At 35.7% G+C, this 12,939-nt stretch overlaps 1 protein-coding gene across 1 annotated transcript in view; it reads right to left on the bottom strand.

The window, feature by feature from the left end:
- Nucleotides 1-12,939, bottom strand: part of LOC122808625 (tumor necrosis factor receptor superfamily member 5-like) — a 448,756-nt gene that overhangs the window by 26,572 nt on the left and 409,245 nt on the right. The gene's annotated exons all lie outside the window — the stretch shown is intronic.

Below are 12,939 nucleotides of genomic sequence, written 5' to 3' on the forward strand. Positions count from 1 at the left end.
AGCTACTGCATGTAATACAATGCTGCAAAACCGGATAAACCTTCAAATCCTAAGTATGAACTACTGCATGTAATACAATGCCGCAAAGCCAGACAAACCTTCAAATCCTAAGTATGAGCTACTGCATGTAATACAATGCTGCAAAGCCAGACAAACCTTCAAATCCTAAGTATGAACTACTGCATGTAATACAATGCTGCAAAGCCAGACAAACCTTCAAATCCTAAGTATGAGCTACTGCATGTAATACAATGCTGCAAAACCGGATAAACCTTCAAATCCTAAGTATGAACTACTGCATGTAATACAATGCTGCAAAGCCAGACAAACCTTCAAATCCTAAGTATGAGCTACTGCATGTAATACAATGCTGCAAAGCCAGACAAACCTTCATATCCTAAGTATGAACTACCGCATGGTCTCGGAGCGCTACACATTTCGTTCTGTTCAATGTATGATTTGGAACACCCCAGTATAATAACATGAGCAGGGATGAGGGAAAACTGTAAACTTATCACCAGGAAGTACCCGACAGCTCCTAGCAATGTGTTAATTTTACCATCAGAATCAGCAGGCAGGATCAATATTGCATGTGAAGAGAAACTGAATAAAAATAAAGATGATCTGTTTTTATTGTTGACAAAATAAATTGCATAATGAAATATTCAGTTTAACCTAAAATTTGTACCTACCATTCTAACTGCCTATTTTATTAACAACAATAAATTAAGCGTTTTCGCTACTTCAGTTGAGTAGCTTCTTCAGAGGCAATAAGACCAAAAAAGGCGCCAAACTTTTTTGGTCCTATATATATATACACGCAATCATTTGAAATAAAATAAAATACATCACTTCCGATTTGTTTAAAACAACACTTTTTGAAAGTTAATAAAATTATATGTTGTTGATGACTTTCCTAATAAAACAGAGCTAATCAAACCAGTAAATACATGTTGCTGCAACTGTTAAACCTATATATAGCCACTAGTGAAAGCTATGTATACAAACACAAGAAATTTCCTAATAAATTCTACCAAGGCTAAAAACAGTGCTTAAATGTTGTGAAAAGATCATAATTATTTTTCTTTGAAATTGATAAATATTTTAATAAAAACAATATATTCTCATGTTAAAAATATACGTATCCATAAAAATATACTAACATGACAAAAAGTACCAAAATATGTATCAATAAAAACTTTTGGGCATCCCAGCAGCAAAAAAAAAAAGGTATTATAAGAACAAATTAGCTCAAATAAGATCTATACTTTAAAACAGGGGCAATATTGCAGCTCTCGTTCAGCCCTGGAAAATTAAAGGCATCAAACTTGAGTTGCCATTCTAACTCACAAATCTCTAATAAAAGAGAAGTTGGACCACCTTTAATTGTAATGGGAATACAGTCTATCCCCATAAATACGAAATTATGGCCTGGGTGGTTCTCTACATGTTTTGCTAGTGCATTTTCGCTTTTATTGTTTTTTAAAGCGTAACAGTGTTGATATATTCGTTCCCTAAACTTCCTGTCGGTTTTACCAACGTAGAAAGCAGGGCAACAAACGCAAAAAGCCACATAAATGATTGATTTCGTTTCACAGTTGATTTTACTATTAATTTCATATTTTTTGTGGCCAATAGTAAAACAATTCCCTATGCGTATTACGTTACAAAAATTGCATGCACCGCAACTAAAACTGCCTTTTATTCTATTAAAAGAATTATAAGTTTGATTTCTTTGTAATAGCTCTTTGATATTGCTACCCCTCTTGTATACTATTCTGGGTTTTACCCCTAACTTCTCCACTAAAAAGGAATTACTTGTGATGAAATACCAATTCTTTTCAATAATCTCTGAAATTTGTCTTGAATCCAGGCTAAATGTGGTTATAAAACTCAAGGGGTACCTATTGGCAGGCTTTTCCGAACTAGTGTTTCGAGTTAAGTCAATAACCTTATTCTCAAATGTACTTTCTCTAGACTCAGAGGAATCATCTCCTTCTTTGTATATTAATGGTTTAAAAAAAACATTTAATCTCTTAGATGTAACCTCCCTGACTAAGTCTTCAATAATGACTCGTGGATACCCCCGGTTAATAAAAAAGTCAGTTAATAAAGAGCATTCATCTTCAAAATCTTTAATTTCACTACACATTCTTACCGCCCTAACTAATTGCCGTTTAATAATAGCTCTCTTTAGTTTAAAGGGGTGGGAGCTTGAAAAGTGTAGGAAAAAATTGACATAAGTTTGTTTCCGAAAAATGGTAGACACGAATTTGAGGTTACCCAAATCCTTTGTTAATTTCACATCAAGATAGTCTATCTCGTCACTAGCAAACTTATTTGTGAACTTAAGAAAGGGCATAGTTTGATTAAGATAGTCAACAAACCCTTGTGCCAAATATACACCCCCTTTGAAAAGGATAAAAATATCATCCAAAAACCGGGTATAGTAGCCAATTTTCTCTTTCCAAACCGGGTGGTTGACTACAAATTGTTTCTCCCAGTATGCCATAAACATATTGGCCACTATAGCCCCACATGGGGATTCCATTGCTACCCCACGTTTTTGGATGTAATAGTCCTTCTCAAAGGTGAAAAAGTTAGAAGATAACACTATATCAAGTAGCTCCGTAACATTGTTTATTTCATTCCTGGGGGCTTTTAATTCCATCAATAATAGTTCTAACCATTCAATAGCCTCTTGATGGGGTATAGAGGTATACAAGTCCACTACGTCGATTGTAAGAAAATTGTAAGACCTATCAAAACCAAATTTGTTAATGTTCGATAAAAAGCACCAAGAATCTTTACAAATGCTTGGAATCATCTTTAAATACTTAGAAAGTACAAAGTCAATGTATTTAGCACAAGGGTGGGAGATAGAAGACCTCCCATCCACTAATGCCCTCATAGGTGGATCCTCAAGGTTTTTATGAACCTTGGGGATACCAAACATTACTGGGATTCTTGGTTGTGAAATAGCAATGTATTCATAGGTGTCTAGGTCAATTCTGCCCTCTATGAATAAATCCCTGTAATAACCTCTAATCCTGTTGATGCTTATATTCATTTCATTAAGCGAGGATATTTCGTAAGCTGGAGTATCTAGGACTAAGAGCATTTTTTCTGTGTATTGACTCTTCTCCAAAATGACTAGTCCGCCCCCTTTGTCAGGTTTCATAACTCTAACAGAAAGATCTCGTAAACGATTAAGGGCTAATAACTGTTCTCTTGTGATGTTAAACTTATTCTTAGTACACAATTGAGTTTTATCCAAGTGTCTGATATCCAGTTCACAAGCATTTTCGAACATGCGTAACCCAACATGTAAGGGTGGATTAAACGAGCTAGGCATTTTTAAACCAATTGTACCTTTTTCAACAGGATTATTAAAAAGCAGTTTTAAATTAAGTTTTCGAACATAACATTTCAGGTCCACTAGAACCTTAGCCACATCAAGTCGCTTAGATGGAACCAAAGTGTTGCCTAAATCAAGAAGCTCAATTAGTTCAGGTTCAAACGTTAATGAAGAAAAATTGTAAATGGTAAAATCACCTTTTGCATTATGCAAAATATAAGGGGCAACCACACTAGGGGTTAACATGTCATTAGTGTTTAATGCTTCCAATTCCTGTTCTTTTTCTTGTAACCTTGGTTGCTCTGATTCCCTAAAAAAGACTGATTAGATTTGTTGGTATTGTTCTCTAAGTTACCATTAACAAAATTCCCAGTTTGTGTCTCAAAATTGCCAACTTTATTCCTATTTCTGTTGCTTCTTCTGGGTACATTCTCACCCTCTTTTGCTGGTATTTCTACATTCTCATTAGTTTGGGATGGATTAAGCTCATTCACATCGCTTTCACACAATTCAGTACCACTATTATCCCCTCCAACCAAGTTTAATTTGGGGTAGGCTTTATTGTGCTCATAAGCCTGCCTATCCCTAAACAATTTCTTGGATTTATGAGATTTAATCTTGACCATGTATGCATCAATACTTGAAAAGATACGCGCATGGTCATATTTAAATCTAGCAAAGTTTATATTCAATTTAATTTCTTGGTCTAGTTTGTTAATTTCAGTGACAAGCCTGTCTATTTTGACAGAATAATGTTTTACAATCAAATCTAATAGCTCCATGCCTTGCTTTTGGAAAAGAGCTCTTAGATCAAACACAAAACCATTATCTGAAATAAGGTTAGATGGTGAAAAGTTATTTCTCAGTCCTTTTGGAACTAAGTCTTCAGTAATGCATTGCTTGAAGTAAGCAACTTCAAGCTGCAACTTTCTTATTTTCAAAGTCTTAGAATCCAGTAGCTTAAGCTTATCCGAAATGTCATCTGCACATTCAGCAAAGAAGCCAGGTGCTTGCACCGGCGGATCATTCCTCAACGGTTTAAAAAAAGTGAAAAAGTCACCTGTGTTAGAAATCCATTCTGCCGCGGATGTCACGCCAATAAGTGCATTCCCCTGGTTCGGTGGATTATTTGAGCAATTCCCCAATGGACCTAAACCATCGGAAAGGTTGTTTGAACTAACAGCTGTACGTGCAGGTTGAGCCGCTGGTAGAAAACTCAGCAAAGAACCAGATGTGCGCTCGTTCTCTGTGTTGGTCACTTGACAAACCGGAACCAAATGAGGACCATTAGCACCACTCTTTTCTATAATGTCCAAACGCGAATTCAACGCATCTAATCTTTGAGATACAGTCAAAAGTAAGGAAGTGATGTCAGCGTTACCCGGAGTATCTGTCCCAAAAATATTTGGGCAAGTATGACTCTGTAGGCGCTCCGATGCCATGACAAACTTTTGAAACGAAAACCAAGTACAAACTTTAGAAAAACACTGCTGGGAGTGCTGAAGAATCCTCACAGCCACAAAAAACCTTAACGCAATTTTATTAACAACAATAAATTAAGCGTTTTCGCTACTTCAGTTGAGTAGCTTTTTCAGAGGCAATAAGACCAAAAAAGGCGCCAAACTTTTTTGGTCCTATATATATATACACGCAATCATTTGAAATAAAATAAAATACATCACTTCCGATTTGTTTAAAACAACACTTTTTGAAAGTTAATAAAATTATATGTTGTTGATGACTTTCCTAATAAAACAAAGCTAATCAAACCAGTAAATACATGTTGCTGCAACTGTTAAACCTATATATAGCCACTAGTGAAAGCTATGTATACAAACACAAGAAATTTCCTAATAAATTCTACCAAGGCTAAAAACAGTGCTTAAATGCTGTGAAAAGATCATAATTATAAATATTTTTGGGACAGATACTCCGGGTAACGCTGACATCACTTCCTTACTTTTGACTGTATCTCAAAGATTAGACGCGTTGAATTTGCGTTTGGACATTATAGAAAAGAGTGGTGCTAATGGTCCTCATTTGGTTCCGGTTTGTGAAGCGACCAACACAGAGAACGAGCGCACATCTGGTTCTTTGCTGAGTTTTTTACCAGCGGCTCAACCTGCACGTACAGCTGTTAGTTCAAACAACCTTTCCGATGGTTTAGGTCCATTGGGGAATTGCTCAAATAATCCACCGAACCAGGGGAATGCACTTATTGGCGTGACATCCGCGGCAGAATGGATTTCTAACACAGGTGACTTTTTCACTTTTTTTAAACCGTTGAGGAATGATCCGCCGGTGCAAGCACCTGGCTTCTTTGCTGAATGTGCAGATGACATTTCGGATAAGCTTAAGCTACTGGATTCTAAGACTTTGAAAATAAGAAAGTTGCAGCTTGAAGTTGCTTACTTCAAGCAATGCATTACTGAAGACTTAGTTCCAAAAGGACTGAGAAATAACTTTTCACCATCTAACCTTATTTCAGATAATGGTTTTGTGTTTGATCTAAGAGCTCTTTTCCAAAAGCAAAGCATGGAGCTATTAGATTTGATTGTAAAACATTATTCTGTCAATATAGACAGGCTTGTCACTGAAATTAACCAACTAGACCAAGAAATTAAATTGAATATAAACTTTGCTACATTTAAATATGACCATGCGCGTATCTTTTCAAGTATTGATGCATACATGGTCAAGATTAAATCTCATAAATCCAAGAAATTGTTTAGGGATAGGCAGGCTTATGAGCACAATAAAGCCTACCCCAAATTAAACTTGGTTGGAGGGGATAATAGTGGTACTGAATTGTGTGAAAGCGATGTGAATGAGCTTAATCCATCCCAAACTAATGAGAATGTAGAAATACCAGCAAAAGAGGGTGAGAATGTACCCAGAAGAAGCAACAGAAATAGGAATAAAGTTGGCAATTTTGAGACACAAACTGGGAATTTTGTTAATGGTAACTTAGAGAACAATACCAACAAATCTAATCAGTCTTTTTTAGGGAATCAGAGCAACCAAGGTTACAAAAAAAAGAACAGGAATTGGAAGCATTAAACACTAATGACATGTTAACCCCTAGTGTGGTTGCCCCTTATATTTTGCATAATGCAAAAGGTGATTTTACCATTTACAATTTTTCTTCATTAACCTTTGAACCTGAACTAATTGAGCTTCTTGCTTTAGGCAACACTTTGGTTCCATCTAAGCGACTTGATGTGGCTAAGGTTCTAGTGGACCTGAAATGTTATGTTCGAAAACTTAATTTAAAACTGCTTTTTAATAATCCTGTTGAAAAAGGTACAATTGGTTTAAAAATGCCTAGCTCGTTTAATCCACCCTTACATGTTGGGTTACGCATGTTCGAAAATGCTTGTGAACTGGATATCAGACACTTGGATAAAACTCAATTGTGTACTAAGAATAAGTTTAACATCACAAGAGAACAGTTATTAGCCCTTAATCGTTTACGAGATCTTTCTGTTAGAGTTATGAAACCTGACAAAGGGGGCGGACTAGTCATTTTGGAGAAGAGTCAATACACAGAAAAAATGCTCTTAGTCCTAGATACTCCAGCTTACGAAATATCCTCGCTTAATGAAATGAATATAAGCATCAACAGGATTAGAGGTTATTACAGGGATTTATTCATAGAGGGCAGAATTGACCTAGACACCTATGAATACATTGCTATTTCACAACCAAGAATCCCAGTAATGTTTGGTATCCCCAAGGTTCATAAAAACCTTGAGGATCCACCTATGAGGGCATTAGTGGATGGGAGGTCTTCTATCTCCCACCCTTGTGCTAAATACATTGACTTTGTACTTTCTAAGTATTTAAAGATGATTCCAAGCATTTGTAAAGATTCTTGGTGCTTTTTATCGAACATTAACAAATTTGGTTTTGATAGGTCTTACAATTTTCTTACAATCGACGTAGTGGACTTGTATACCTCTATACCCCATCAAGAGGCTATTGAATGGTTAGAACTATTACTGATGGAATTAAAAGCCCCCAGGAATGAAATAAACAATGTTACGGAGCTACTTGATATAGTGTTATCTTCTAACTTTTTCACCTTTGAGAAGGACTATTACATCCAAAAACGTGGGGTAGCAATGGAATCCCCATGTGGGGCTATAGTGGCCAATATGTTTATGGCATACTGGGAGAAACAATTTGTAGTCAACCACCCGGTTTGGAAAGAGAAAATTGGCTACTATACCCGGTTTTTGGATGATATTTTTATCCTTTTCAAAGGGGATGTATATTTGGCACAAGGGTTTGTTGACTATCTTAATCAAACTACGCCCTTTCTTAAGTTCACATATAAGTTTGCTAGTGACGAGATAGACTATCTTGATGTGAAATTAACAAAGGATTTGGGTAACCTCAAATTCGTGTCTACCATTTTTCGGAAACAAACTTATGTCAATTCTTTCCTACACTTTTCAAGCTCCCACCCCTTTAAACTAAAGAGAGCTATTATTAAAGGGCAATTAGTTAGGGCGGTAAGAATGTGTAGTGAAATTAAAGATTTTGAAGATGAATGCTCTTTATTAACTGACTTTTTTATTAACCGGGGGTATCCACGTGTCATTATTGAAGACTTAGTCAGGGAGGTTACATCTAAGAGATTAAATGTTTTTTTTAAACCATTAATATACAAAGAAGGAGATGATTCCTCTGAGTCTAGAGAAAGTACATTTGAGAATAAGGTTATTGACTTAACTCGAAACACTAGTTCGAAAAAGCCTGCCAATAGGTACCCCTTGAGTTTTATAACCACATTTAGCCTGGATTCAAGACAAATTTCAGAGATTATTGAAAAGAATTGGTATTTCATCACAAGTAATTCCTTTTTAGTAGAGAAGTTAGGGGTAAAACCCAGAATAGTATACAAGAGGGGTAGCAATATCAAAGAGCTATTACAAAGAAATCAAACTTGTAATTCTTTTAATAGAATGAAAGGCAGTTTTAGTTGCGGTGCATGCAATTGGTGTAACGTAATACGCATAGGGAATTGTTTTACTATTGGCCACAAAAAATATGAATTAATAGTAAAATCAACTGTGAAACGAAATCAATCATTTATGTGGCTTTTTGCATTTGTTGCCCTGCTTTCTATGTTGGTAAAACCGACAGGAAGTTTAGGGAACGAATATATCAACACTGTTATGCTATAAAAAACAATAAAAGCGAAAATGCACTAGCAAAACATGTAGAGAACCACCCAGGCCATAATTTCGTATTTATGGGGATAGACTGTATTCCCATTACAATTAGAGGTGGTCCAACTTCTCTTTTATTAGAGATTTGTGAGTTAGAATGGCAACTCAAGTTTGATGCCTTTAATTTTCCAGGGCTGAATGAGAGCTGCAATATTGCCCCTGTTTTAAAGTATAGATCTTATTTGAGGTAATTTGTTTTTATAATACATTTTTTTTTGCTACTGGGATGCCCAAAAGTTTTTATTGATACATATTTTGGTACTTTTTGTCATGTTAGTATATTTTTATGGATACATATATTTTTTAACATGAGAATATATTGTTTTTATTAAAATATTTATCAATTTCAAAGAAAAATAATTATGATCTTTTCACAACATTTAAGCACTGTTTTTAGCCTTGGTAGAATTTATTAGGAAATTTCTTGTGTTTGTATACATAGCTTTCACTAGTGGCTATATATAGGTTTAACAGGTGCAGCAACATGTATTTACTGGTTTGATTAGCTCTGTTTTATTAGGAAAGTCATCAACAACATATAATTTTATTAACTTTCAAAAAGTGTTGTTTTAAACAAATCGGAAGTGATGTATTTTATTTTATTTCAAATGATTGCGTGTATATATATATATATAGGACCAAAAAAGTTTGGCGCCTTTTTTGGTCTTATTGCCTGTGAAGAAGCTACTCAACTGAAGTAGCGAAAACGCTTAATTTATTGTTGTTAATAAAATTGCGTTAAGGTTTTTTTGTGGCTATGAGGATTCTTCAGCGCTCCCAGCAGTGTTTTTCTAAAGTTTGTACTTGGTTTTCGATTCTAACTGCCTATGGCTACCTTTTATTTATTTGTGTAATTATTTATTTACTTTTTATGACAACATTGATATTTCATTGTAATATCTATTTTGATTTATCAGAAGCTTTCAGTAAACAAACAAAAAACAATAAAACCCAGATTTGTTCTCTACTTCTTGCTTGCAGGTCTATTCTCAAAAAAACAACTAACAGTTTCTTCAGGTTAGGTGCATTTTTAACAGCAAAAAGAAAAAAAGAAAGCAAAGTTCATTTTCAGCTTACAGTGCATTTCTGTGGTTGTTAGTCTACTTTGAAAATTTCACGCTTCCTAGGCTTGGTACTTCAGATGCCTTGCAACCCCAAACATATCCAGAGTAATAAGAATGTCAGAAAAAGTATACCCTCGGCTCCAGGTGTACTCCATAAAGCAAAAAACAAACACAAAAAACACCATCTGTACTCAAGAGACTAAAATAATTTAATGTTTTGAGTGGTTCCACTTAAATGGGACTATATAGTTCTGCTGTAACATTTGAATGAAAAGTGCTGAAAACATTAAATTACTTTAGTCTTGTGAGTACAGCCAATATTTTTGTGTTTGATATCCAGAGTAAGGCTGCTGGTATTCCCTGACTAAATCCGCATTTAGAATCCTGCAAATCCTTCAGTAGATCAACAGGATTTCTATTAAGTCTCCTGTTTTTGTACCCCTCTATGTGAAAGGCAAACATTTCTGACAATGTGGGCTTCCATCCCCTTTATTTCACAACCTTTCACATGTGATTCAGATTGGATTGTGCTATTCCAAGTTTCTTCTACAGTAATAATGTTGTCTATAGACATCACCACGAAGTTCTTACTATATATAACATATGGTGTATATGCAGCACAACAAAAAGCATTTTTATGAGTGAGACAGACACTATGTCATGGTAATTCTCCTTCTAGCATACCCCCCTACAGTTCTATACTGAATGGGATGAGTTAAGGGATTGGATAATCCATCCATATTCTTGAGGCTGTTAAGATGCCTCTACCTAATGGTTAAATGAAGGCTTGCACATATGCAATTTGATGTTTAGATCTTGTTGTTTTTTCGACTACTGCAGAGATACACGGTCAGTTATGGAATGAAGCTACATCCCAATAAACTGTACTGCAAAGACGTTAGTGTCACTTTAATGAGATGTTCTCAATCTTGCCTCATCCTTACCTAACGTTCTGCTTAGGCGGACTGGCTATTTCTCTCCATCCACTTCCTGAGATGATATGATTTCCAAATGTACTGTGGGATGCATCAGTATATACACTTAACAATTTAGTAAAGACAGAGGCAACCAAGACTGACATAAGAAATCTTGCATAGGTTCATGGGTAAGTACTAAACTAGCTGCTCTTATGGACCATTTTAAGCCTAGCTAACTTCCCTTTCTGTGCTTGAACTAACCTATCCTATTTGGTTAGAGATTGTCCTTACCCATCCCATGATCAATAATTATGTATTACCCCTAATGCGAACAATTGGAATCATACCATAGATAATGTGAGGGGTCCCGTGCATGGGATAAAGCATTTAGAAGCTGCTTCTGTCCACTAGTAGAACAGGGGGAAGGGGTACATTTTCTATTTCCCATCCACAGATCTAAGTTGCACTTGAATATGGACAGGGATGAACTTTGGTTTATGTGGATGGGGAATTTGTTCCAGAGCAGTGATATCCTCTGTAAGACATACCTGTCTATCCAAACTGTTCTATTGATGTTGCAGAAGAGGTTTAGATCCCCAAACTGAGTATTTCTGATGTCATTTGACTTGATAATTTGGAGTGAATCTACCAGTACTGGTTTGTAGAATGTCTTGTATGCCAGACACAGGTCACCTCTTAGCCATCGATGGGATATAGAGTATAGTTACAGGCTTGGAGTTGGTTCATGTATGACATGTCGTTTAGGCCTTGTATCCTTTTAGTAAAGTATCTCTATGGATGTTTCAGTTGTGGCATGTTTATGAACAGATACATGCTAAACAGGACATACTCAATGACTGGCCTAATGAGGACTGTGTAAAGGGGAATAATGACATGCCTAGATCTAGACACAATGCCTTTGTTTATAAGCTGTACAATATAGAAGGACTTTCTTACAATCATAGGCACATGCTGGTGAACAGTGAGAATACTGTCCACATAAATTCCCATATCCTGAACAACTGGGTCAGCCCTTACATGCATGCCTCAGCTGATTAAAAGTCTTATCTGCTTATATGTTTTGGTCCATCTTATCAGTATATGAGCCTAGCCTTTTGTAAGATCTGCCAGAGGACAGGCTAGAGTAACAAAGTAAGGGTAAGTACAAATTTTCTACAGTAGCTCAGTAGTTCTACAAACATTTTTACCTGTTTTTTGGTAATGGGTGCAGGCCAGTTTTTAACAGCTTATGTTTTTGTCCGTTTGATCTGATTATCCCTCTTCTAAATGCATTCCACAGTACATTTGGTGCAGTGGTACAGTGGTTAGCATTATTGCCTCACAGCAAGAGGGTCTCCAGTTTGATTCTCAGCTGGGGTGCTTTCTGTGCGGAATCTGCATGTCCTCCCTGCATTTGCATGGGTTCCCTCTGGGTGCTCTGGTTTCTCCCACATTTCAAAGACATATGCTTGGACTGTTTCTTCTTGGGCATGTGCTGAAAATGGGCTTTGTCCCAGTCTGACTTTCCTGGTAAACAAATGCTAAATAAATAATTACGTACCATAAGTATCTGGATTCTGTCATATAGTTAATGCTGACAAATGTAATCTTTGTAAATCCTGCACATCTTAGAGTCTGGAACAGCCTGCCCTTTGGATTACAGTGACTCCCAATCTTCTGAATAAATTAGTGAGGTATCAAAGTACAGTGCTGGGTATCACAAGGTTTTAGAATGTAATCCATGAGCCTCAGGAGTTCTGTGAAGTCTAAAAGTAAAACAGTATAATGAAAAAATGATGTCCAAGAGTGAAGAATGCTGTCTTCTCTTTGGCTTCACGGGTGAGGGGCTGGCTCACTACTGAAATGCAGGGACTCAAAATGTCGAATTATAGTATGTTAAAAAAGAAAAAAGACTGCAAATCCAGAAGAAGAGCAAATACTGAACATCATTCTTCTCCTTTAAACTTCTTTTTTGCATCGCCTGCATCCCCCTACCCCCCCCAATGTGGGTGGCAAGCCTCTCAACCCCTGAACTTATATATATATATATATATATATATATATATATATATATATATATATATATATGTATGTATATATATATATATATATATATATATATGTGTGTGTGTATATATATATATATATATATATATATATATATATATATATATATATTAAATGACTACTTTATGCTATATACAACTGTGAACTGTTCTCATCTACATTTGTAAATATTTTTCATTTATTGTTGATTGCTCATTGATTTTTTTTTTTTTCTGTGTGGAATTTATCTCTGTAGGCTTTACTGTCTAACTTGTCTTCAGTAGAACTGAATTTTGTATCATTGAACTGTAAATCTT

This window comes from Protopterus annectens, chromosome 8.part0, assembly GCF_019279795.1.
Source record: "Protopterus annectens isolate FY-2018-M chromosome 8.part0, PAN1.0, whole genome shotgun sequence".
Classification (NCBI taxonomy): Eukaryota; Metazoa; Chordata; order Ceratodontiformes; family Protopteridae; genus Protopterus; species Protopterus annectens.